The sequence below is a fragment of the Aythya fuligula genome, chromosome 16 (assembly GCF_009819795.1).
Source record: "Aythya fuligula isolate bAytFul2 chromosome 16, bAytFul2.pri, whole genome shotgun sequence".
NCBI lineage: Eukaryota > Metazoa > Chordata > Aves > Anseriformes > Anatidae > Aythya > Aythya fuligula.
The window spans coordinates 13068090-13087490 of record NC_045574.1 but is presented as its reverse complement, the minus strand read 5'-3'; the positions used below and the strand labels follow the sequence as shown (position 1 = coordinate 13087490).

At 48.2% G+C, this 19401-nt stretch overlaps 1 long non-coding RNA gene across 2 annotated transcripts in view; it reads right to left on the bottom strand.

The window, feature by feature from the left end:
* Window positions 1–5260: 5260 nt before the first annotated feature.
* LOC116495538 overlaps window positions 5261–19401 on the bottom strand; it is a 58738-nt gene continuing 44597 nt past the window's right edge. The window contains exons 2-4 of one of the 2 annotated variants that reach the window (XR_004253953.1): window positions 10993–11831; window positions 8678–8784; window positions 5261–7956 (exon numbers count right to left, since the gene is read on the bottom strand). This is a non-coding gene — a long non-coding RNA (uncharacterized LOC116495538). Of the gene's footprint in view, window positions 7957–8677; window positions 8785–10992; window positions 12528–19401 lie in introns of those variants that run through there. The other variant, XR_004253952.1, reaches the window with a different exon arrangement.

Genomic DNA, 19401 nt, shown 5'->3' with positions numbered 1-19401 from the left:
CGCAGCTGTGGTGGGAGAGAGAGGCAGGAATATAACCGTGGCTTCCTGCTCTTGCAACCAGCCGAGCCCACGTAAAAGGAGGAAAAAGCGTCTGCGAACAGATGCGTGGGTATATTGTACCAGGGGCACAAACACAGCAATCTCGGCGCTATCTTTATCGGGGTGATGCGGTGCCAAATGCTACCAGGGATAGGCCCGGCTGGGTTAATGATTGCAGGGCGAGCTCTGCTCCGGAGCTGAGGCGTAGAGGAGAGCTGCAGAAGCCGTGCTGCAACGCTGCGGGCACGCAGCCCGAGCCCTGCCGTCTGCACAAACACGGCCGTCTGGGCCTTTTCCTCCTCTGCCCGGTGACTTGCTGCCACCACGGTTGGTGGCACAGGGACAGGGGTGGCGCTTGAGCATGGGTGAGTCCTGGGGCAGCACCCGCACCCTGCAGGATGGAAAGCACCTGGAGAGAAATAATCCCAGCAGAAGTGACATGGGCACAGCAAGAGCATGCAGCTCCTGCATGCCTACCGGTGCAGCTCCTGCAGCGACTCTGCATTAACTGGCAGAGCTCTTCCACATCCCTTGGGAATTTGGCCTGTTTCTGCATGTTAAAAGCTGAATAATTCAGGCGCTGCATGTTTGGCTCTTTAAAGCACAATCAGTTCTCCATTACCCAGCGTGCGCAGGATTGCCAGGGTAATGGAAAACCCCAGCGAACGCTGCGTGTGGTGGCAAGGAGGGTGAGGGAAAGGCATGGCCAGAGGCTGGTGGGGCTGCCTCCTCCTCATCCTCTGAGGCACTGACACCAGCCTGGAGCTGGAGGCTGCTGCCTTTTTGCCCCATCCTTCTTGCTGTGCCCAGTGGAGGGGAATGCAGATGTACTTGCAGTTTGTTTTTTTTTTTTACTTTCAATGGACGGGCTAAATTGGGAGCTGCTGAATAAGCTTGTACAGGAAAATTAAATGTAGGAGATCCTGCTGCTTCTGATGTGCTGTGGTCAGGAAAAAACAGGAGTTGTTTGCTCCATGGACACACACTGATACTGGTTTATTATACAGGAATAGTTTGATGAGCCATGTGCTGAAATTAGGACCTTGTTTTGTCTGCTGCTCTAAATCACTGATGAATAAGACCCTGTTTTAAACCGTTTATGTTTCAAATAAACAGGGAGAAAAGGACAGCAGATGTGCAAAAGTGAAATGGTGCGTCAAAAGCATCCGAGCTGGGGAAACCCCCCTGCATTTCCTGCTCAGCCCCATCACCCAAACTCTGCTCATCTCTGGCTCCAGCTTCATGGTGGTGCATCCCCGCTCCTCACCCCCCTGGGGCTCTGCTCACATCTCCAGCTGTGTTTGGTCCATCAGAGGTGCAGAGGAATTCTTTGTCTTAATTTCTGGAGAATTTTTGATACAGCATCTTAAAATGTTTTACCTCTTAAGTGAAGGAGATGTAAAGATGTGGAGCTTGTCCTATGGATTTGCCTGAGCTGATAACGGATTTGATAACGTGCCAAAGGGAGAAGGTATGGAAAAAAAGGACAGAGGTGGCCTGGAAGAAATCAGTCTGCCATCTCTGCTTCCCCGTCTCAAGGTGTCTGTCCCAGGAGCACGTTAGTTGTAGTGTAGCAGCAAACTCCCCACCACATCCACAGCCAAGCATCCTCCCAGAAGGACCAGGCTCATCCATGACCTCTGTAGTAGTCTCAGGGGATAGGAGAGGCCTGAAATTCATTCACCACAGCTACAGAAAGACATGAGGTGTGTACGAGGCAATGAAGTGTGTGTGGGTAAAGGTGCGTTGCAGAAGAGATGCAAAAATCCTTACCAGACCATGGTTCCTGTCCTGGTGCGAGCCACTGATGCCTCCTCAAAAAGAGACCTGCCTTCACACCATGGTGAGGAAGGGTGGCCCGGGGGACACAGCGCTGTCCCCTGCACGACCAGGGCTCTGTGCAGCTGAGATCATTCTCCTTGGCAGCATCTGGTGTAAATCTCCCTCATCTCTGCTCACCTCTCATCTGGGGCCATCTCCTTTTGCTCCCACCTCTGTTGAGCTCGGCCAGCCTGGATCAGGAGCTCTGCAAGCAGCTGATGCTGCTGGTGGCTTTTCTTGTCAAATCAAAGGGCACCAGGATTGTGCTTGGCTGGGGCTCATTGGTGGGCACAAGGTTGTTTCTGAAAGGCTGAGGCCACCTATGCCTCCATCCATCATCAGAGCTGAGAATTACCATGGCAATGACAGTAATAGACAACGACAAGGAGGTTGGTAATCATATTAGTGTTATTATTAACTAACATTATCATCATTACAGCATTCCTGTTATATGGATTACTATTTCCTTGGGTTTGCAGGCTGTGATCACTTTAGTTTGTCTGAAATCCTGATTTTACAGGTCATGTTAACACTCACAGATATACCTGCAACGATTTTGTGTGTGTGCTAGCTGGCCATTTAATATTTCACACTGGGATGGATTTACGATGTGTTGCCTCTCTGTCAGGAGCTGTGGGAGTGTTCAGACACATACTTCTGGGCTGCTCGCTTTTATCAATCTACATAAATCATTAAAACTTGGGGTTTAATGAATGCAAATGCAGTGCCGCAGAAGGGAAGTCACTTGGCTGGAGGCACTCTGTGAGCTGGAATCGCTCCATCGACCGAGACTGCTGAAAGATGTTTCTTCAAGTTCAGTCCTGTAAGTCACCTGGGACGTGAGATGATCACGATGATCTTTGGGCTAAATCTGTGCAGACACAAACCTCATTAACACCGATCAAATGAAACTGCCCTTGTTTCTCCAAGATCCATGCGGCTGACTAGGAAAGCAGGGAAGTTGTGGTACATCCATCATGGGAAGTCCGGTTCTGGCAACATGTAAATTTTTAATATCGTTAAGTGTGCATGCACTTACGAGATTGGGTTAGCATAGTCATAAACAATTTATTTAAAGACACACTGTCTGACAGATTTCTGGTGCCTTAATGATCATTTCCTAATATTGCTCTTATAAATACTTCCATGATTCACATCTCCTGTTGCAGAACAAGCAACAAATCTCTAGGAAGGAAGTTCAGAACTCGATTTTTTTTCCTAAAAGATGCTCTTTAGAGTTGTATTATAACTCTAATTTGAGCCAGAAACTCATTCACAGGAAACATAACAAACAGCCAATACGGATGTTTTTTCAAGTGCTCGTTTGCAGTGGGAAATGTACATCTGAAAGTCTCCTCGGTGATTTTTACCAGACCTTGTGTTGCTCTACCTCTGTAAGATCCCATTGGTTTTGCAAAGTAGAGCATCAGTATCCATCCTGCTCAGCTTTGCCAGGTGTATTTATCATTACAAGAGCAAGGGATCCCTTAAATGAAAGGATCAGGTAGGAAGCTGAAAGCAAACTCTTGCCCAGCTCCTGATTAAACAGTGGCAAATCGTTTCCAGAGGACTTTGCAGAGTCTGAAAGTATAACCGTGTTCAAAGAGGGATTAGACAAATTCCTGAATGACATATGCCTCGGCGGCTGTTAAACCCGATAATCTCAATGCAAACCTCTTGTTCGGGATGTCCCTGAGCCGGGGATTGCCAGCAGCCAGGGGAACATTGTGGAGGAAGCAATTGCTGCCCTGTATGTCCTGCTCGCCTCTCCATAGTGCAGCCACTGCGCCTGTACCAGCACCACAGTGCGTGGCCATAGCTCTGCACTGCCAGGAAATAAAACCAGGAGCTCTGTTGCTGAGGATGTACCAAGTGTGATGTGGTACTATTAAAAGAGCAGAGGAAGAGCTGTAGCTTCTCTTTCAACTGTTTCCTGAAGGATTTCTGGAGGCTCTGAGCTCTTTTTTATCAAGCCCTTGCCATTAGGTGATGCACTGCAATTTCTTCCTAAAATGGAGAGAAACAAAGTGATTTCTTGCACTCCACTTGAGTTTTATTTGAAAGAAAAGTGACATTACATGGGAAAAAAGAAATCATAGGAAAGCCCAAAGACTTCATTATCCAAGGAGATCAGTTGCTGAAGCTCAGTGCAGCAGCCATAGGCACCTTCTCAGTCTGAACAGCCCCCGGCAGCCGACCGGGCTGAGGGAGCACCAAGGGTACTTCAAGCTGAGCAGGCAGGAGAAGAGTTGTGCCTGTGGTGAAGATACGCACGCTATTTTTCTCTTTCAGCTGCTTTTTGGTAGCCCAGATTGGTAGAGCAACACCGGGGGTGCACATTGTGAACACAGCTGTCACCAAATTCGGGTAAATGCCTCCTCGGGCAGGCTGTCAGCAGCCCACAGCTCTCCTTTCTGCGTGTCACTGGGCTGCAGCTCCCCAGCCGGACAGGGAGTCCTGCAGAAATGTGAGCAGTAATTAATAGCAACCATAATTACAATCCAGATCATTGCATAGCTGCAAAATTTAAGTTCTTTGAGCATAACTATCCTGTTCAGTTCTTACTTACAAGCAACAGTTCTTCTCTTCTCAGTTCTTCTTAGAAGGGACCACAGCCCCTGGCCTGTGAGGCTCAGAGATGAGCTTCAGAGATGAGGTGAGGCTCACAGCACCTTACCTGCACCAGGTACTGGACCTGGATTTCTGCTCTGGGACAGGCTCTGGCACCGCACAGCATTGCAGTGAGGAGCTAAGGGAATAATCCAGCCTGGGGTAGCATGCTCTCCCCTGGTCCCATTTTTCATCTGCTCCTTTCACTGCAGGGAAAAAACTAATCAGAATAATCAGGAAAAAAAGCTTACGAAATGCTGGCTAATATCTCACAGTAGCACAACAGCTCAGAACTCATTGCTGTGGTGCATGGAGCAGCAGCACAAAGAGGAGCATGGGGAAAATCACCTGCACCATGGGCTTTGCTTCTTCTCCACCTGCTGTGCTTTTGGCACCACGTCTGATGGGAATATTTACACCTCAGTCAGTGACAGTGTGAATGCCACCGTGCCGAGGAAGAGCAGGTCGAGCTCACTGAGCTCTCACAGGGTACAAGTGAGGCTGGAGCATCACGCACCGCATCCCAGCACCGCATCCCAGCACCGCTCATCCAGGGGCCATGGGGCAGAGCCTTGGCACAGGGCTTTGGGCTTTGGCTGGAAGTGAGTTGCCATGGTCAGCACTGCGTGTTTATACAGCAAGGGTAGATCGTATCATCAGAGCAACACCCTTCCTCTGTGCTCGTGTTTTTAAAGGGCGATTGCACCATTGAACCACCCACTTGTGCTTCTCCCTTGCTAGGAGACCAGGGAAAGAGGTTATGTTCAGTCACCGAAGGTTTTCCTTTTTCTTTTAAATAAAGTCTGATGAAAAAAAAAATATAACTGAGGCTTGAACTTTTAATGACTTTGTTTCATAATCTTTTCAAAGAAAGATTCCTGTTAAACTGACCAAGCCTTTTAACTCTTTTTGTTGTTGGCTTAAAGCCTTGGCTTTTATGAGTGTTGCCGCAGCCCTCACACATTGTGCTATTCTCTCTGCCCAGATTCCCCTTTGGATTTTAGTAAAAGTTGGCACTGCAGTATAGCAAAGTACAGACACTTACTGACAGCGATCTCATCTGCCCGTATAATCTGGGAGATAATCAGGAATATCACGTGTATGTGAAGGATATATTGCAGCATGATATGTAGCGTGCTTAGTTAGCTGTATTGGAAAGATTTCCAGATAGTTATTGATTTTCCAGCCCTGTAATTAGTTCAGAGATTACTAGCATAGAAAATATTGCTCTAGAAATTGATTTTTTTAATTGTTCATTGCACCAAAACTACAGTATCACTGCAAAGTATGGCAAATGTTTTCTGCAGAGGAAGACTTTGAACTTTGGAAAAATATTGCCACTGTAAACATGGGGAAGAAATCACATGGCTGATTATTTTGCTATCTTAGATAAGGCCCAGATCTCGCCAGCTCTATCTGATTTCTAAAATCCATCCTTATAGTGCTCCTTGCGGGATCAAGGTCTAAAGGAGAGATTGGACCCGATAGTGAAATCCAAAGCGCCTGCAAGTCTGTGTGCATCAGGATCCGAGCAAATATCAGCTCTACCCCTTGGTGCAGAGCTCCCACCCGGGGGATGTCACAGTGCGCTGGGGCAGGTGCTCACCATGGAGCATTTTTCACTTGATTTATGCCTGTCCACCAGCACGGGCAGCCTCTGTACTTGGCTGGGAGCTGTGTGTGTCCCTGGGGAAGAAGAAAACTCCTCTGTCTCCTTTCCCACTCGATGGAGCTGCCCTTGATCACCGTCATGAGAATCCACGCAGATGCTGTGATGCTGGCAGACAGCTACCAAAGGGCTCTGGCTGCAGCCTGCAGCAACACACTTTTTTTTTTTTTTTTTTTTTGTGTGTGTCTTCTACTCCATCTTGGTCTCGGTGCTGATGCTTTATAAGTTCAAAGTTTGCACCCTTTCTGTCGCTGCCAGGGCTGTTTATGAGTGCAGTAAATGCCAGGAATGCAGACCAGTCACCCTGGACTCTGCCCCATCCATATGGCCGGGCTTGGGTTTCACAGGTAGCTGAGCACTCCTGAAACAAGCCCCACTAACCACAGCTTCGGCCATGCTCAAATCCTTTTTCCTCTCCTAGCCCTGCAGCAGAGCAAACTGAAGGCTCAGCGCCATTCACCAGAAAGGTTGATGGGATACAGCCAGGAGCAGCTCTATCTTGGCAGCTGCCACGTCTTTCTCATCTGAAGCCGTCCTTGCACGTGCCGCTTCCTTGTTCTAATTAAAACCTTAATCAGCTCAACATCTCGTTGCTGAGGAATGACTTGGCATTTGGCACGCTGGCAGCTATCAGACAGTGACAAGCTGTGGCATCTCCAGCACTCAGCAAAGGTCAGAAGTCGGCCCCTTGGGTCCTGGGTGCACATCGCACACCGTTTTAGCAGGTTCTCTCCCCGGTTAGTGCTCTTTTTTTGTCTTCCAGGATGGTAAGGGGAGATGATAGGAAAGGGATGTAAAGATTGGGACCAGAGAAAAGCAGAGCAGTGTTATGGCAGTGGTCCTGACCACAGGAGCTTTCATATGTCCTCCTGCTCACCCAACGCTTTACAAATGAGGATCACAGGGAGCAATAGGCACTTGGCTAAGGGCGGTGACTTCTCACACAAGAATACATGTCCAGAGGTAGATATATGAATAACTGTCCATTAGAAACACCCCATGGATGCTCCTCATCCCCATCCCAAGTCCCACATGTGCCCAGATCTGGGTGACCCCAGCCACACCTTTAGCCAGGGCTGTTCCTGTACTGCCATGAACCCCACAGCAAGAAGCTGCATCTGCACAAGCGAGCGTGCCCTGAACCTGCCAGAGATGGAATTTCAATTGGTTTATTGCTTCCAGGCAACATTTTTTCATCTGTATTTATCAGCTTCTTCGGGGGAGTTTGTCCTCCCCATCCCAAGCAGGATGCTTGCTCCGTGCTGGGTGACTCAGCAGCAGCATTGCACGCACGGAGTGGGAGGTGGTTTGTGGAAAACAGGAGTAACTGCATCCAGTAAGAACCCAGCTTCCTCTTCCAACGAACCTGGTATTTCTCTCTAGCATGATAACGGCAGATGTTTCCTATAGGAGAACAACCAGGAAACCCCAAAAGAGGCAACGAGGGCATTGCAGTTTGGGAGGTTTATCAGGATTATTTAATTTCAGGGCACAACTGGCCCAGACATTAAACCAAGCAGGTGCGTCACTTCTCTAAAAAGCTTGTGAACTGAGGATGTTGGGTAGGCAGCAAAACGCCCAAAAGATGATTTTCAAATTACAGGGGTTGCGTATTCTGCACTAGTCATGCAGGCAGTCAGAAAATTTGGCTGTTATAAGATTTCTTCCAGAATCTGTGAAATCCCAGGAAGAAAGAAGACATGGTCATGCTTGTAAACCCCAAACCATATAATAACAAAAAATAGGCCAATTGGGCAATCTTTGGTTTGGTGGAGAAAGTGCTTCTGCAACTCTGTAATTCCCAAACACACCCAATCCTGGAAAAAAAAAAACAAAAACCACAAAACAAAACAAAAAACTTAGGAAATGTCTCAGAGGATGGGAAGTGTTTCAGTAAAAGTAAATTTAGCAGAGCCTGAATGCCCCTGGCACCCTCCCCATGCTTGCCCCTGGCAGCCCCCGAGGCAGGCGGCGGCAGCTGGCGGTGTCAGACCAGGCCCAAAATTCCCTTCCTTCACCTGCAGTCGTTGCACCAGCACATTTTTAACCTCTGCAGAAAAATGGTATCACTGCGTGCATCATTACACAATAGTCCTGTAGGGAAAGGGTGTAGAAGAAAAGGAGGAGAAAATGCAGCTTTATTCTGTGCCTCCCTAGGCAATTTGGGGGGCTCATTTGACTCCATGGGGCATAGGTACGGGGAGTGAATTGCAAGTGCCTTTGTCACCACCCCCTGCTCCAGGACAGGAGCAAAAGTGAAGTGTTTTGTAGAGCTTAGGGCTATGGTTTAGTGGGGACTGCTAGCGTTAGGTCAGAGGTTGGACTCGATGATCTTGAGGTCTCTTCCAACCTAGAAATTCTGTGATTCTGTGATTCTGTTTTGCCCATATTTCACCCACATCTAGTCTTTGTGTACCTGATTCCTCCTCGCATGAGGGCAGAGGAGCTGCCACAGAGACACGCAAGCATCGGTGCTGCCACAGCCATGCACTTTTGGCCCATAACACAGCCCAACATGCATTTTGGGGGTTTACCCACTCCGTTCCCGAGGTCAGAAAGTGTGCAGGATGTGTCCTCAGTTCTGCCCCTGGCACCAGAGAATTGACTTGAGTGTATTTCTCAATTCCCAACTCCCTTCTGAATTCCTGCTGGGATAAAGACGGGAGAGGCTGCATTAGACCAGTCTCACTCTCCCATCTAGTGGTAAAACAAGGAAAGTTGGTCAAGATTAAAGAAAAAAAAAAAAAAAAACAAAAAAAAAAAAAACAAGACCTATGAAACTTTATATTTCTGTGGATTTGGGGATGGGGGATAATGGTACTATTAGCATTGTGGGTTCAGTTAAATTCCTTCTCCCCAGAAGGACTGTCCCAGACCTGATCCAGAGGAAAACACAGCTCTGACTCCTGCAGGGCCTAGGGGAGCCCTGCTCTAGCAATAAGCCAAGAAGGAGAGAGACCTGCACGTGGATGACTATGCCCTGTGTGAAGCACCAACAGCTTGGGTCAGAAAGTGTGCACTTGAGCAAACGGAGCTCTCGATGAGTGGGCGGTAGAAAGCAGCACAGCACGAGCTGCGCCTTCCCACACGTAGTTCCTACCTTCAGTCACCCCTCAGGGCTGCTCAGGCCCCATGTGGTGAGCAGCACGACACGTTCCAGTTCCCTCTCTGGCCCCTGCAAACCTTCAGCACAACCACGGGTCCCCCGAAATAGCTGGGAAGGTGAAAACCGCGAGGGCTGGCGGCACGGACACGGAAGGAAGCCGCAGCATCCTGCTCAGGAAATGCGGTGGGGAAAGCAACAGGGCTGTTACACTATGCAAGGCCTCTCACCATGTCCACTCCACCTGCAGAGCCCAAAATTTCAGCTTTGCAATGGCTTTCACAAGCCTTCTGCTCCCCAGAGATGACTGAGGATATGGGGCAGGGCAGTGTGTGTTGTTTCAGCCCAAGCTGGGAGGGAAGGGTCCCACTTAACTTTAACAGGATCAGAGTGATTCAGACCCCCAAATCCCATTTTTTTTTTCCCATGAATAACTGATGGAAAACCAGCTCAGCCCAAAGGCAACGACCAGTCCCATGAGGCTGCTGCTCTCTGGACGGGAGAGGTGTGTGGCTCAGGTCCTGCTGGCCCTGGTTTGGGATGCCCAGATCCCGCTCAGTTCCAGCTGAGCCCTGAGCTGCTGTGCACTTAGGGAAGATTTATGTTCTTCTGTCAGATCGAAGAATCGTGGCATTTCCTGGAAGGTTAGATGATGTTTCATTTTCAGCAAATAAGGTCAAAAGCATAAAGAAAAAAAAAAAAGTAATCTCTCCTAGATCAGCTGTTTGCAAACTCTGGAGGTGCAAGCGCTTGCTTGTGGGTTGCTGCTCATAGAAAAATGCTTTCCTGGAGCAGCACACAAACAAACGTGACTTTGCTTCTTTGTCACCCCACTGTCTCCAGCACTTACAGACTCAGCTGGAAAATAGCTCACACAGATGAGTACGTTGCTCACTCACACACTGTCAGATTTTTATTTTATTTTATTTTTACAAAGGTGCTGGGCACACCTGGGAGGGCAGGAATGGGGCAGGTGAGACGGCAACCCTGTGCAGAAGAGATGCAGTGAGTGGGGTGGTTTCCCAAGCAGCTCCCACACGATGCTGGAGGAGGGATGCAGGCTGGATCCTGAAGCTGGTGTGGGGGCCAGGACACCTTGGGGACACATGGGGTTGTGTTGGGCTCACCAGACAGGGACACCTCTGGGCCCTGCAGGGTGTGGATGGGAGCAGGGTGGGTGCTGGCTGAGGGTGCTGGGTGCAGCTCAGCCGCTGCCTCGCTCCTCGTGTCGGGAGAGGGCAGCCTTCCCCGCGGATGGATGCTCCAGGGAGGGGAGAAGCATCCTCCAAAGAGCCAGCCCCTGTCCCAGCACACAGAGAACTGCAGCTTTTACAGAAAGCCGAAAGGAGAAAGTTCAAACACAGCTCACCAGCGGGCACACAGGGCTGCAGAGAGGTCCCTTTGGCTGCAGCTGGATGGGGTGCCCTGGCCTTGCATTGCCACCCACAGCCCTGCAAACCCTCCGAGCAGGACAGCCCCTGCTCTTACCCTGGAAATCTGTTTGCACAGCCACAGCCAAAAAAACAGTCAATGAAAAGACACGTTGGAAACGTGGAAGCAAACTTAATGCTACTGCTGTGATGCTCCATTTGAGCTGCGAGGGGAAGATAAAGTTCTGCCTCCCACTAGAGGTGTCATCAGGGAAAATTATTTCTTCCCTCACTAAATGGCATCACATGGTTTCTTCTTTTCAGCCTGCTGCCAGCTTGGTGTCACGATCTATTTTTTTCCAGGAAAATACTCGGGTTACCTGACAGTGGTGGTAATCCTCCATCCACCCCCCGGGTGGATATAGTAAAGATATTCAAATATAGATCCACCTAGGAGAGAAGAACAAATAAAGATGGCTCTTAGCATGTGAATAGCTAATGAGGACCCACTTAGCAGTCTTGGCATATTCATCAGCTCCAGCAGATGATCGTTGATTGTGTGTCTGCAGCTACTTTCTTCTCCTTTGCTCATTATACCCGGGTCAAATGAAACACACACAGAACCGTGGCAGAAATGATAAGAGCCGATGGAGATGGCCGCAACGATGACCCATCCCAACTGGAAAATTACCAGTTAGGATTTTTTATAGCCCGTCAAATGGAGCTATTTCATCTTGCAGCAAGAGATAGGTCACTTCTAATTACCAGGGTGAAATCCAGCTCCGCACACCATCCTGCGTCTCTCATTAGTGGTCCTGGATGGGAGACCCCTTGGAGGAGCAGCTGAGCAGCGTTTCAGGGTTGTTTTGGGTTCACCATCATGCTGATGTTGCCCAGTGACTCGGGGCTGTCTGTGCTAGGAGGTGAGGACAACAGAGCCACTCAGTGCCCCGCTCACAGCAGCAGCTCTGGAGATGAGCACCATGCACCCCAGCACCGCACCCTTGGCCCAGATTTTTCCCTGTTAGCAGGAGATTTTTCAACCGGTGGTTAGAGTCCCGTGAAAGTCAGAGTGAATGGCATACAGACATACATATAAACTATAAAAATATGAAGAATCCTCTAACAGGGGGTTCTTCCAAAGCACCTTAGGATGCTGGTTTCTCCCCCTCCAGAAACCAAGTTTGGCTGCAAGGTGAATAAAGTCGTTGTCAATGACCTGTGAAAAAAACAAAAATGGACAAAAAAATAAGAAAGGAAGAGAGCAGGTCAGATCCTGCCTCACCACCAGTGCCATCTCCAGATCAGTTTACCACCACTCTTCTTTTCTTTGCAGTGCAGCAGGTATTGGAGAGGGGATGCTCGGGGCTTGGTGAGGGAGCGGCCAGGCAATGGAAAGAGCTGGGAGAGGGCTGCTGTAACGTGGTGCCATCGGCAGAGGACTCGGATGCAATCTGGGTTACACGGGTGTAAATCTGCTCCATTTATCCTTGTCTGATCCAGCCCTGACACCTCACGCACCGTGGTTGCTTCCAGGCGCTTCGGTCTCGGCTCCTTTTTGGCCCTGACCCAGCAAACCAAAGCATCCTTTTCTCTCCAGTTCTGGGTCAGAGGAAAAGGCTGTTATTAGGCTACTTCTGCTTTGTGGTCTTTTAATTATTTCCACCTCTGTGATTACACTAATTAGCTAACTGGTTTGTAATGGCTGTATGGTAGCTCTCATTACATTTTCATTAATCACAGCATCAGCTAGTCTCATTACATGTTTTTTTTTTTTTTTTTTTCTTGCTTTATGATTTGAAACTATTCAAAGCAAAAGTAATCTGAAGGGGGAAGAGAAGTCAATAGGAACAGACAGAGTATTCGTCAGCAGCTTGGCAGAGAGACTCTCAGGTATATTTAGAAATGTTATGATTTACAGGAGCCCACCAGCCATTTACTTAGCTTCTAGAAAAAAAAAAAAAAAAAGAAAGAAAAAAGGTAAGTTTGAAGTTTCTGATCACAACTGTTTAAGGCACCTTCTCACTTTCTTTGATTCAAGACAGCTGAGTGACACATTCAAATGGGATCAAAAATAAAACAACTGACGGCGTGTCTTCTTTATCCTGATGGCTGCAGCTGAGCATTGCCTCAGCCACAGCATCTCTTCATCACGTGGCGAGCAGGGGACAAAGCAGAAAAAAAGATCTAAGAGAAGGTTAAGAGTTTGCTGCTGGAAAAAACATTACTTTGACAGCTCTCAAGATTTTCCTATAAATCTTCATCCACCTAGACTATTTCATATGCTAAATGACTTCTTAAAATAATCAAAATTAAGAACAAAGCCCATGTTGGATAGCTTAAATACATGCACAAGGGAGTGTTCATCACTGTGGCTATGACAGAAGATAATAATAATAATAACAGCAAGAATTAACACCTATTTAACAGGAGAAATCCAAAAGCCTTAACAAACACCAGTCAATTAATTCTGCCAGCCAGCTATGTGTTGGGCAGGGAAAGGATGGTGGGTGAGAAGAAAATTGTCCAGAAAGGTGCAAACTGTGAGCAGAGAAGGCAAAATTGGTCCTGCTGCTCACTCCCTGCTCTGCAGCCACCATGGGAGCCCTTGTAAGGCACCGCTGCCTGCACTGCCTGCACTGCTGCTGCCTGCACCAGCACCACGTGAATCCTCCAAGGAAAGGTGTGCAGGAGGGCATGGCCCTGTCCATCAGAGCACAAATGTCTTGAACCCTTTGCAAGGTGTCAGAGACACGAATTAGAAAGAAAACAAAGGCGGATTTAATACATCAGACCTGTTTTAGCTTCTGAGAGCTGAAGATTGGTCATGCGCTCTATGGATGGAGATGCTATAGATCCCCAGGACCGGTCATTCTTGTGCTTTCACCTATCCCTAGACCAATCCTGCCCATCAGCAGTTTCCCAGGACAGCAATCACCAGCGGCATAGCATCCCCCAGCCTGCTCCTGCAGCTGGTGCTGAGCCACCCAGACCCACTCAGCATCAGGCAGAGGAGGAAGAAAAAGCTCCTCATGGCTGCTTTGCACAGGCAGGGAGAGCAAAGGGCTCCTGTGGCCAAAAGAAAAGCTTTGTGCTTACCAGCAGTGTGTCTCCAATATGTGAGCAGCAGGCACAGAGATGCAGAGCGAGCACCCACAGCCCCCTGGTGCTGAAACTATTGCTTGGTTTTGCTTGGTGCCAGCAGCAGTGGCGGTGAGCTGGCCTGGAAAAGCAGTTTCCAAATTAAAAGGTGCAGGTGACGAGTCAGGGCAAACGCGGGAGGCGTTGCCCTAGCAAAATAACAGCACTTAAATGCTCTTCCCAGGCAGAATTCTCCACTTCACTCAATTTTTGTGGCCTCCATCAGCTGCAGCTTGGGGAGAGCCAGAAAAAATTCAAGGATGTCCAAGTGCTTCCCTGCTATCACAGCGTCATCCGCACAGGTCTTCGGATAGCTCTGGTGAGCTTCCCATTGCCCCCAGGATCCCCATCTAGTTTCTGGAGCAGGACAAACTTCGTCCATCCTGCTTGCTGGGGACGAGGATGGGATAAGAGCAGCGCACAGGGATGAGCTAAACCAGACCTCGAGCAGCATCTGCAGCATCTCAGCTGCCCTGGGAGGGTAACCATTGCCTCATGGGGATTTTTTTTTTAACAGCAACCTCTCTATTTAATTGTCTTTTCAGCTCTTCAGTCCCCAGCCTGTTTTCTTTGGCTTCTGCATAGCTATCAGGTGTGGCTGTGGTGCGTGGCCTTCCTTCTGTGCCTGGACATGATAACCTGGGCTGTGTGTGATGAAGAAGAAGGTGGCCAAGCACCAGTGAACGAGGTGTTGCAGTGCCATATAAATTTACCGGTCACTAAGAAACACTTGTAACTTTTTTAGCACAAGGGACAAAAGCTAATGGTGTAATTAATTGACCCAAGGCAATTCCCTGACCTTCAGGCACTGTGAGGATGGAAAGGAGCCGTGTCCATGTGCTCACTGCCGGCAGGGCTCTCCCCTGCCTGGGCTGGCTATGGCAAGGAGGAGAGCAGGAGCCTGAATTTCCTGAGAGTAAGAGGCTGAGGAGCCCCCATCACAAGCAAAGCATTAAAAAGAAAAAGTAACAATAATACCGAGCAAAATGTTGCTTCAGGGAAAAATTTGTGCTTGGTTTTAGCATGGATGTTGATATTGCACGCTCAGATATAGCTGTGTGGAAACAGTTTTGCAGCATGTTATGAGGTGGTGCATGGAAACAATGAGCTGCACTTGCAAGGGAGGAATTAAAGCATTTGAAAATTAAAAGACATTAAAAAAAAAAACATTATGAGGAGATGGAGATTCCCTGAAACACAGACCCCTAAAGGCAGAGTCTGTGATTGCCTTGAAGCACTTGTCCGACACTTCTCCACTCCTGCAGAAAGGGGCTCCGGCAGGCAGCAGCCAGCTCGCCTGCAAACAACGTGTGTGAGCTCCTCGGCTCTGGGCAAGGCTGTGCCTGGCTCGAGCATGCCAGATTTCTCAAGGGCAAGCCCTTCACACGCTGAGAACAGGAAGAATAGGCACCCATCCTGCCAGATGCCTGCCAGCGGAGGTGTTCTGCGTGTAACAAACAAAAGCGTCTCCATTCAGTGCCCTCGGTGCTTCCACAGGCAGACCTCACAAAGCACAGGGGGATGCTTTTCAAATGATGAATTTCCTAATTTCCAGCCCTGGAGCACTCAGGAGGAGGGCCTCGTTGTGTCTTTGGGATGAGGGAGGCGCAGGTTGCTGCTGAGCGCAATTTTGGGGGCATCACGCACCCAAAGACAGCGCAGAGCAAGGCTCGGGCACTGCATGGAGGTGATTGCTCTGCACTTTGCATATTCCCTCTGTGCACTGGGCTGGGATTTTTCATTGCATCCATAATTCATATCTTGCTGCAGTGATTCTACAGAGGCAGCACGGGACCTCAGCACGGGCGATTGCTGGGGAGGGATGCTTCCAACGCCAGGCATCAAACCGGAGAGCCTGAGTCCAGCGAGCACCTCCACTTTACACCACCTTACCCACAGGCAAAGGTACAAAGAGACAGTGAAATAAGAGAGTAGTTTTGTCGAGAGGGAGGACAAGTCACCCATCCTTGCACAGCTTTTTCAGTGCCAGGAGTGACTGTGCAGGGCGGACGGCAGCGCAGCTCTGCTTGTCTGTCCAGCCCAGCTCTGCTCTACACGTGCAGAGGGCGTCCCTGAACAAGCTCAGCACCCGATGCCCATGCACCATTAATTTTTGGGGTGAGGTTGCTTTCCTGCTTGCGGCAGCTGAAGAGTGACAGTCTTTGCTGTCGCTGTGGATGTGGAGGTCACTGTGCTGCTCCAGCCGTACCACACTTGCAAAGCTGCCTGCGCTCCCTTCCGGCTTGTGTAGCTTTCTCCTGCAACCCCACTGCCTTTCTCCTCTGTAACACATGCACTGAAAAACCCCGTTTGTCAGAAACTAAAGTGTTTTTTGAGATTAAAATGTAAATGTTGCGCTCGGCTTTTCAGAGGGGGGTTGATATTTCACTTGTGACTGTGCAGGAAATAGATTTTTGATAACTCTGCGGAACTGCTGCTGCCCAGCCACTGCTGCAAACAGCTAAAACCTTAATAAATAAATCCTCCACCAGCCAGCTCGGAAAACCAACTTGCTGGTGGTTCAGAGAAATATTGGGAATTTCCAAGCAGCCTTGCACAAGGGGACCTGTAATTGCAGCAGCCTCTCCTGCATTGCCTGCCCTTCCTTCTGTGGGCTTGAAGGAGCTGCAGAAGAGCCTGGTTGGCACTGCTGCCTATAAACACTGCATGTTCACTTTTTATTGTGTTTATGGACTTGAAAATGTGGGGAAAGGTCCTTGTCAGGTGTCATGCATCTCGCTGCTTAAGCATGGCCCATAAACACCAGAATGGGACATTGAAAGGGAGGGTGAGAGTAGTTCACATGGAATTGCTGCTTGGCTGGTCTCTGGTGTGCCGCCTCATCTGCTGTAGGAAACCTGCAAAAAGTCTGCCTGAGCCCCAGACTAGGTCCCTCATCATCAATCTTGCTCCTCATCTCTCCAGGTCTCTTCTCCTCTGCACCCTGTGATGCTGCAGAAGCCTGCGCCGCTCTCAGCCTGCACTGCTGTGCATGGCTTTGGCCACGTGCTAACAAATGCACAGCACTGCAGCTTGTGCATAATCCAGGCACCTTGGTGATCTATAGCCTCATAAACACTGGTGAGCTTAAGAGAAAAAAAATATCAGGCTTTTGCTGACCTTCCGCTGCCCACCAAAGCTCTCCACCACCCTCCAGTGTGTTCGGAAGGGAATTGCCTAGATTTTGGCATCCCCATTTAGCAGCCATTTAAATGTCTGAACCTTGGTATAAGAAGCTCTCGGATCACAGCTCTCAATTGAAAACTATGCTCAATGTCAATATTCATAGCTTTAGTACCAAAAAGGATCATGAGGCTAAATTAACCTCACTCACATAGTACGTGTAATACCCTGAATGCAACTGCTGCATAACTCGACCTGCTGCGCTCAGATATGATCAGTGAGACAAAAATCACTTGTAGCGATAATACGGCAAATAACTTCAAACAATCAAGATATATATGAAAAAGAACAGACCCCTGTTAACAGAGCCTGAGCCTGATCTGTAAACTTGGCTACTCACTTTTTATCCCTTAAGTAAACTAGGAAGAGTAGTGTATTTATAGCCTCTTGATGTGAGTATCCCTGGTGAAATATTGGATGTAATAAATATTCTGCCATCGCAGAAAGCCTACAGGACCAAACACCACCAAGGTATTGCTCAGCCAAACCCTATGCAGCTAACGAGTCTTGGTGAGCTGCCAGCCAGCTGAAAACATCGCAAATGAGGGAAAGCAGGGAAAAGAAAGTCTTACTGTTAATGTGGGTAGGGTTTTATTGACACAATTGCACTGCAAGGTCACTGAATAAGGTCTTCAGTCCTTTCATCTCTCCGTGGCACCTTCAAACATCCCTTCCAACCCTGGGGTTCAGCCAGCTTTATCCCAACATTTTGTTGTTTGTCAATCATTTTCTTCATTTTTGTTTTCTCTTTCCTTTATGATGTAAAGATAAGATCCAGGCCCTTTTTTCCTGCCCCATGCTTCCAGCATTACTTTTTATGGAATTACAAGTTACGCAGCGCTTCCGCATTAAAACAAAAGGAGTTCATCACCATTTTTAAATAAGGATGTTGTTTGTAAATGCTTTATTCATAATTAATGGAATTATTGCTGGGTGTAGCCATATTCTTCATCCATGTACTATAAGATCTGTTGTAAAGTGCATTAGTAAAAGGCTTTATAGACGAGGCTATGACAAGCCGAGTGCAAAGCACATTATGCGATAGATATTGTAGATATTGTAACAATCTTTATGCAAGATTTTAAGCTATCAGTCAGCCAGGGGCTGATTGATAGTGTAAATGTTAATAATTAATAATAGGATAATGTTGATAACTAATTAATAGTAAATGATGAGTATGGATTTTTTTAGTTAGCCTTATGCTAATATGCATTATTCACTGAATCATAAAATCATGGCAGAGATGAGGAAGTCTCACTAGCTGTCTCCGGCTGTGTCACTGATGAGTCAATGTTGCTCTTCCAAAGCATTTCCAAAACAGCAATTTTCCTCCAGCTTTCTGGCTCAAATCAATTGGCTAAGAAGCATTTTTTTTTTCCCAACAAATTCAGAACTCTGTATACGTGTGCACCAGAGTAAAGTGTAAAGTCATGGCCTTTGGGACATGCGTGCAACAAACCTGCCTGCCCTAAGAACAGCAACAGGAGCCACAGGACCTCAGGGGGACTCTGTTGCATTTACAAGGAAATAGCCTAAAATGAAGGAATTGGCACTGCAGATTTCTTTTACTCCTGTGTGGCCTCCTCCAGTGATTTAAAGCCATTAGGCATGCTTCCCTTTTAGCGTAAGGGAAGGTAAGGGAAGGTCCTTGGGCTGAGGAGCGAAGGCACTGTAGGGGGTGCATAAAGGTGGTGATGCAGGGGGAGTTTAGTGGAGAGCTTTAAGGACAGTTCAACACCGTTTTCAATTTTTTTTTCAGCTGACATTATCTTTTTTTATAAGTGCTAGACAGGATCAAAGCCGGCATTACATCATGCCGGCTGAAGTGAATGTCTGCTTGCCGCAGGGCACAGACTGCTCAGAGGACGTGAAATGCCAATAGCAGCCTCAAAATCAGGATTTAGAGACCGATGCAGCACAATGGCCCCTGGGAGGCTCCCAGCAGGGAAATCCCCTGCTCTAGCTCCAGCCACCCATCGCCCGCGGAGGTTTCCAGCACACCAGCTCATGCCAAACCTCTCTGGACCAGATAGAGAAATTTTCCATCTCCAATTTCCAAGACTGAGATGCAGAATAGCTTCTTCCTAGTACTCAGCAATTTTATAGATAACCTATGCCAAAGGCATAGAATGGCTCGCTGGCATTTTCCTGTCCCCGATGAGGAGGGTGCACTCGCTCTGCCACACACCCCCTTCACGAAATGCTGGTTCCTTAAATCCTGCCCATACTCCTCGAGCTTCCAACGCTCTGGCAATGCATGGGCACAGCTGATTGACCCGTGTGACAGCAGCATTTACCAAGAGCTAAAAAGTGATAAAGAATTCCGACGTTCTCTTGTAAAAGGAATTAATATTGGGAGTTTTTCCTAGAAAGATGGGAGTCCTGTGAGCTCATTCACAAATTACCTTTTCCTATCCCTTGCCTGCCATTTCAAAGTTTTCATTTCAGCCAAACCTGCAAGCACA